Source organism: Poecilia reticulata, linkage group LG14 (assembly GCF_000633615.1).
Source record: "Poecilia reticulata strain Guanapo linkage group LG14, Guppy_female_1.0+MT, whole genome shotgun sequence".
NCBI lineage: Eukaryota > Metazoa > Chordata > Actinopteri > Cyprinodontiformes > Poeciliidae > Poecilia > Poecilia reticulata.
Genome location: NC_024344.1, coordinates 1073179 through 1080764, shown reverse-complemented (window position 1 = coordinate 1080764; position 7586 = coordinate 1073179). Strand labels below are relative to the sequence as shown.

Here is a 7586-nt window from a genome sequence, read left to right as displayed (position 1 = left end):
CCTGCTTCATTGTTTGATTTCTGATAAACAATGAAAAAAAACAAATTAAAAAGCTATACTGTTATTTAAAAAGATAGTTTACCCTGACAAGCTCCTCCATCTGCTGAGCTACAAAAAAAACAACAGAAAAAACTGTTTTTTCTACGGAGCCTGTTTGGTGACATGGGAGAAAAAATGTGGCCATGACTTAAAAACTTGTGGGAACAACTTTAATGGAAATTATAACAAGTCATGTCTACCCGTTATTAAGTCATAGCCATAATCAATTAAGTTGTGACCACAAGTTATTAAGTCCTAGTCATTAAGTTCAGTTATTAAGTTTTAGGCATGACTTCATAACTCATTTTCTTTTTTCTCCCATGTCAACAGACTGACTCCATATTTTGCTGCCTTCACAAACAGGAAGATGTTCCATAACTGAACTGTGTTAGAAATGATCTTTGTTCACTGTGAAACACTAGAGGTAATCAACTGCAGCCCAGATTCTTCAAGAAACATTTAAAACACTTGTTTAGGATTATGGATGTCTGCGAATGTGAAAGCTAATGAACCTAACACGTGTTACGGACTTCATCAGGTCATCTGGGGCTTTGAAAAGCATTTATGGTGGTTTGATGTCATAATGACAGCTGGGGTGAAAAACAAACATCACCCAGAGTGTTGAGGAACTGAAAAAATCTCAAAAACAAAACATCCTCAGGTCTCATCTCACAGGATTTTATATCTGAGCTGAAAAGCCAAGACCCTCTATTAAGTGTCCTTTTCTCCAGTAGTGCTCCCAGCCTTTACACAGTAAACAGATAGAGCTCACACACTTACATGTTGACACTATCCAACTCAGCTGTTAGAAAGAATCAGCATGATGTGAAAGAACAATGACAGGGCTGGAAGGTCGTACAGAGTGTGTGTATCCGACAGCGCAGTTTGTTTTTCTGCTGCGAGGGCAGAGCTGTTTGACTGCAGGGACGCTAAACCAGACCACACTGACTTCACAGATTTTGGAGACATCATGACAGAGACAGTAGTTTATTTCCTTTATGTAGGACACTGTCAGAGTAAATCCCCTTTCATAAACAGACAGAAACTTTCCCAGCTGTGGACATTTTGACAAGCGCAGCCCTGCTGCACAAAGTTTTGCTCTCTGCGTCGAAAAGTTCCTTAACCACATCTTGCTCTGACCTAATGAGGCTTTTAAATCAGCAACAGAGCAGGAAACCATYGCCATCTTCATTTTAAAATGGATGCAAGACGGCCAGCAAGTAAAACTGATGTCCCATAAACAAAAGCTCTCATGTTCCTCTGGATTAAGTGCATGTTCATTCAGGCACAATGGATTGAAGGCAGATAGGACAGAGTTTGGCAAATTCACGGCCACTGGTCTTCATGGATTTGGCACGAGAAGCCTCACGGCGGCTGGGACCTTTAAGGAAGGAGGTATGTAGGCCACCGTTCGTCAGACAAGTCGATGGAATTAAATTCCAATGGAAGGCAGGAATAAAGGAGGACTGACAAGCAGCAAGTGGGCCTGGATCACTGAAGGAAGGACAAGACATAAGGATGACAATCACCAAGTTTGACAGATTTTACAGATTTGAACTCTCTTTGAAAATTATAGGTTTTAAAAAGATGTATCTGGTGATATAGGGTGATATTCTAAACCTCAATTGTTAAGTCTTGGATTTCACTTTGGCTCCATAATTTTATTGCTTCCATATATTTTTTGTTTATTTCTACATCTTGATAATTATGTAAAATGTTTTTGCTGCCTGCTGTTGACAAAACCTCAGTGATTAATTGAAAACAATCTTTAAAATAAAGTATTTAAAGTAAAACTAAAGAATATGTAATGTTAGTGATTCTGCAGAAATTCTGATCTTTATTATTTGAAAAAAAGGCATGAAAACACAGATTTATTTTTTTCATATTTCCTTTCCTTTGCTCATACTTTACAGGCCAGAAAACAAGAAGTACAATATCAATGTGTTATGCTAAAACAAAAATACTCATGTTGACTGCTTTTTTAATTCTTCATACGGTCTTGACTTCTTGTGGATCTCAGCCTTCAGTGTAAAATCGGATCACACCAGGGCTGCTGCGCCCGGCGGCTGACCTGTGGCTGGGCAGCTGCCTCCGCCTGGGATGGTTTGGCTCCTGACCAGCTGCTCCTCAAATTAAGTTAAACTGCCTCCCAGGATGTACATGATGTAATTTCAGTCTGAACCCCCCACTCACACTAACAAAGACTCCTACTGGAAGTCATTTACAACGGCCCACCATCTACAAATGTATGTTTTCACAAAGTTTTGGGAAGGAGGAGAACCAAACGCCTTCTCACTGTGAAGAGACGACGCTGAACACTTTGTTTCTGTGCAGCACAAAAACAGATACATCAACAGTAATTACCGTAATATGTTCAGAAGAAAACTATGCAGGAAAAAATGATGCCTCACACATGAGATTCACTTCAAACTTTATTTCCCTTTTTGAACTAGTTGTAGAAGGCAGTTGTTTAGTCAGTCCATGTATTGCCCTCTGCAGGAGTGGTGAAATGATGCAAAGACAGAATGATGTCATTTTTTAATGACAGACATCCTCTGGCAGGAGAAAACTCCAGCACAAAACCAGTTTCAAACTTCCTGTTCTTGTCTTGCTTGGCTGGCAAGGACAGTAAGTGGAAAGACAGACTGTTATCCTGGAACCACTCGGCCTTTTAGAGGCCACRATGTGGAAAAGCACAATGTTTAACAAGCTTGTTTGACAAAGGAGGCCCCCAGAGCACATTTTAATGTATTTCTAGAACRAACCACAAGTCTTAAAACAGTTAAACATCCAGCCTTTGTATGACAGAGCTGCAGTGAAAGAAATGTATCACAGAAATATTATTTGTGTGAAAAGGCAACAGGATGAGTGGACACATGATATCAGTGAAGCAGAAGATGGAGGGAATCTGGACCTTTATGAGCTGAACAGAGCAGAACTCTGTAAACCGGGACACAGTGAYGATGGCAGTTAAAGGGCAATAATGACAACAATAAAGTGTGATGTGAAAAAAATATCATTTCTGAATAAAGCCACGGAAAATGGTATGCATAAATGGAAAAAGTAATCAAACTTTTTTCCAACCTACACAACATGTGGAATTAAAAACTTCTAAGTCTAGTTTATTAAATAAATATATTCTTGCAAAGGAAATAAATAAAACATAAGTGTGCTTTTGAAAACAATATTAGAAAACATCACCTTTGTAAAATATGTCATTTTTGGCCAAAAGTGATTTCTGCAAAAAAAAAAAGAAAGAATCACCCCTTTGTGTTGCAAAACAGATCATTTTTAGCAAAAAAAAAAAAAAACTAAGAAAGAAAAAAACTTGAGGCATTGTTTTAGGAAAGTGACGATAATTTTCATCACATCTTAGCCCTAATATGCAGCAGTTATAAAATGCCTTGCAAAAGTATTTATACCCTTTGAACATTTCTGCATTTTTTCAGAACCCCAAACCTCGATGCACTTTTTTTTTATTCTGGTAGAGAAACATAAACAATGATCACCGGATGTGGCAATGACATAAACATGAAGCACCGCTCAGCCCTTCATCCAGAGGTGGAAACGCATGAGCATCACCTGCAAAGCCACCTGGGAAAGGAGATYATTAGTCAGGGAAGATCTGGAGAACCGGTGGTGGTGAAGAGTTTTGGACAAAGTGAAAATGTGGAAGTGAGAATTATTTCCTTCAGAGGGCAAGATGGTAGGATCTAAACACAAGRTTTCTTTATTTGTATGTTTAAAAAAATGTTTAAAAAATTTAAATTTTTCTTCTAATTCCCAGTTATATGCTTTACTTTCTAAAAATGAAATAGATTTTTTTGGTTGTAACATGAACTCATGCAAAAGCTCAAAGGGTATAAATGCATTTACAAGGTAGATTAAACATAATTCATCTGTTTATGTGACAAAATGTTGCATAAAAACATAATAGTATTTAAAATGCTCACTTTCAGCATAAAACAAGGAAACAAGTTTTAGGTATATTATAAGTCTATAAGTGTATTTGACTTATGTTTTTCTTTGCTACTTCAAAGAAAATCTAAAGTTTTTTCATTATTATTGGAAGACACCCAAGAGACAARAACATAAAAAATGTAAAGTATATTAAATGTGATGTAATAATGAAAAATAACTAACATTTATGAGTAGAAAAGGGAGAATACATCCAGGGCGACTGTCAGCAGAGTTAGCACAACAAGTTTGAGTGAAGTGAGTGGAGTGGCTGTAGCTGCTGCTCTGCATTGTAATGGGATCCCAGTGTGAAGCGTGGCCTGTGAATGGAGCCCAAGGTCGAATGAAGGCAGATTCCTTTCGTCCCGCTCAGGAACRCGGAGAACAGGAACCTGCTAGCTAGTGAATATTTCAGCCTCTGGGCAGAGTTGGCTTCAGGGAAGGGAAATCGGTGTAACGTTGCGCTCACTTTCTCCTGTTTCACCCTGCAGAAGCAGAACTCTGCATGGCTGTTTGGGTTCAGTTCAAGAAAGCTGTTAGTATCAAAGARCTTTTGGTTAGTATAACAAGAACAAAGCAAGAAWACCTGCAGTATTCTTAGGCTGGGGAGTTTTAGACTTTTTTCATAAAAAAGTCATTTAAATTAGATAAATAATTTTAAGATAGTGAATAAATAACTAGGTTTGAATTTGAACTAAATTTGATGTATAATATTGTAAAGTGGTATTAAAATATTTACAACTTTAAAACATGGGTTGGGTAAACTAGCGCCCCTACTGGCTTAGWGATGCAACAGATTTTCGGTAAATAAAMACAATGCTGGTCATTTCATCCCTTCGCCATTTCGTACTTTGACTCAGTTCATTAAATCAAAATTCAAATGAATTTAATTGTGGATTCAATTAATACAAACTTTGCAAAAACACTTTTAACTGCCTATTTTAATAGTTCAAATACCAAATATACTTTGAAATGCTTCAACACACATAAACCGTCTCAGCRCTGCTGCAGAAGCTAATATCTACTCTCCCTTATCGCCGATTCTGGGGTTACAGCCAATCAGCACCAGGGACAATAAATGGTGCACCTGGATTGGCTGCTTTGACAGTGTATCWAGTCGCATTAATCTCAGGAATTGTCTTTCCAAAAAATGCAGACAAGCTCTTTGAAAGAAATTGAGGAATGAATGGATTTTCCACAAATAATTTGGAGTTATGCTGCACAGAAAAATCCACARATAGGTGAATCTGTGAATACTGAACTGGAAACATCCAGTGTGTTTCATGCACTGAAAGAATTTGAGAAAGTTTCACGAGTRTCTAACATAAATTCAGGCCTTTCAGGGTTTCCCCGTTTGGAAGTCCCTCATTCATCCAGCACATTGCTCAGATGAATGCTGAGTTTCAAGCCAGGCCCCTTTGGGTCTGCAACCTCTGAGCAGGCTGCCTAAACACACAGCGTCCAGCATCAATGTCTGATGTCAAAGGAGGATTTGGACACCACTGGTTTAGACTGACGGAAGCTGAATTATACTTTAGCATGACCCACAGTCTCAGATTTCATTTGAGAAAAGACAAAAAGGGACAATTCCCTAATTCTAATCCTGTTTGTGACAGAATTAGAATTAGACTTACACAAAAACCACAATTCATGATGTCAAACCTGGACTGTGATGTTCAACACCATTTTCAGATTCTTAAACTGAAAATGGTAAAAAAATAGCATAATGCCATAAAAGAGNCTGCAACCTCTGAGCAGGCTGCCTAAACACACAGCGTCCAGCATCAATGTCTGATGTCAAAGGAGGATTTGGACACCACTGGTTTAGACTGACGGAAGCTGAATTATACTTTAGCATGACCCACAGTCTCAGATTTCATTTGAGAAAAGACAAAAAGGGACAATTCCCTAATTCTAATCCTGTTTGTGACAGAATTAGAATTAGACTTACACAAAAACCACAATAAATGAAGTCAAACCTGGACTGTGATGTTCAACACCATTTTCAGATTCTTAAACTGAAAATGGTAAAAAAAAATAGCATAATACCATAACAGAGTTTTCTAAGTGTTTTTACAAATTTTAAAATCTCATATTGTCTCCTGAGCTGGTTGTATTTTTACACCCCAATTAATTATGAAAGGGAATACAGTMATATACGACGCATAGCTGTGCTTGTGGGTACGAAACGGAAAGGATGGTACGACATGACGAAGGGGGAAACTGACCCAGAGCCTGATTCATCCAGTAAAATGTGAGCAGTACAGTGTAGAAAAGGGGAAGGAAAAACGATACATTTGTTTTTGTTTTTTATCCACATTCATTCAGCTTTTCAGTTATAACTCTACAGGGCATAAAATTCATCTTTGCAGCCATCACCACAATAAACCAGAGCAGTTTATACTCTTTGTAAGTCATTTATAAACTGCCAAGTACATTAACTGTTCAAGCTGCTTTAGAGAGTAAAAAAAAGTACAGCTTATCACAAAAAATAATAAGGGAGACTACGGAAAATAATTAAGACCCATGTACATATCAACAGCATATATATATATTTTACATTACAGGTTTTTTGGGGATCTTCTGAACTGTTGTTTAAGTGGTTGGAACAGTAAAAAAAAGAAATCCAGAGAGTTGCATCTTTTCAGTCTTCTGGCTTTTAAAAAWTGCTAAGAAGCAGTTCCACAATGTGCAGCTTTCCTCCTGGAAATCCATGCTGAGAGGAGCTGCACCAGAGGCCGTCATCTCCTTCTGCTTTTYACCTTTCCTCACCTTTTTTCCAGTGATGGACCTGAGTGTTCGTGATTCCTCTACAGAGTCTGTACACGCCACTGTCTGCAGCACAGCCTCGTCCATCTGCAGGAATAACYTTCTGGAGAGTGCGAGCAGTCTGKGTCAGCACCATTCTGAGAGCAGSGACGGCAGGCCAGAAGGTGAGGCAGCGAGTCCCAAATGTTCCTTATTKTAATCTGGCCTGAGGTCAGAACCGCTCCCACTGCTTCTGCACGTATGGGCCCTGAGTTGGCTCACTTTTACTCATCAATGACTTGCATCCCAAAAGGACGTTCTTACAGCTTTGGGCAGCAGATGAAAGAGAGGAAAAAAGAGGGAAGGCTGTGGTTCTGTGGTTYGTATTCTTWCACTGTTTGAGTTTTTTGTCTGTTTATGTTCCGTTGTGGCTGTGGACACGTTATGACCCTGCATGGCAGAGAGAACATCTTCCAGGCTTTGGTTTTCAACTGACAAAGCATGTGTGTGTGTGTGTGTTTGTGTGTGCATTACATATGCATGCATGTGTGTGTAAACTGTGTACTATGTCAGTATTTGTGTGTATAGATTTCATTGCAAGCCTTTGACTGTCTCTTCAGACATTTGGGGAGATGCTTAATGTCCAAACTTTGCTAAAAAAATAAACAGTCCTGGGCAGAATCCTGAAGATCTCAACTTCACGTGGAAAACAACAAAACATAAAAGAAATGTGCGAAGTGTGCACTGGCTTAATCCACCAACAACATCTGGAATCACTGATGTCACGACGGCACAATGTTTTCAGCTTGTCCAACACATAAACAACACTGCAGTCCCACAGA

General features: G+C 38.7%; 1 long non-coding RNA gene across 1 annotated transcript; it reads right to left on the bottom strand.

The window, feature by feature from the left end:
* Positions 1 to 2453: 2453 nt before the first annotated feature.
* On the bottom strand, positions 2454 to 7357 carry LOC108166890 (uncharacterized). The gene is made up of 2 exons (XR_001777297.1): positions 5745 to 7357; positions 2454 to 5427 (listed from the first exon to the last, which is right to left on the bottom strand). It is a non-coding gene; the product is annotated as an uncharacterized LOC108166890 (long non-coding RNA).
* Between the last annotated feature and the right edge of the window lie 229 nt (positions 7358 to 7586).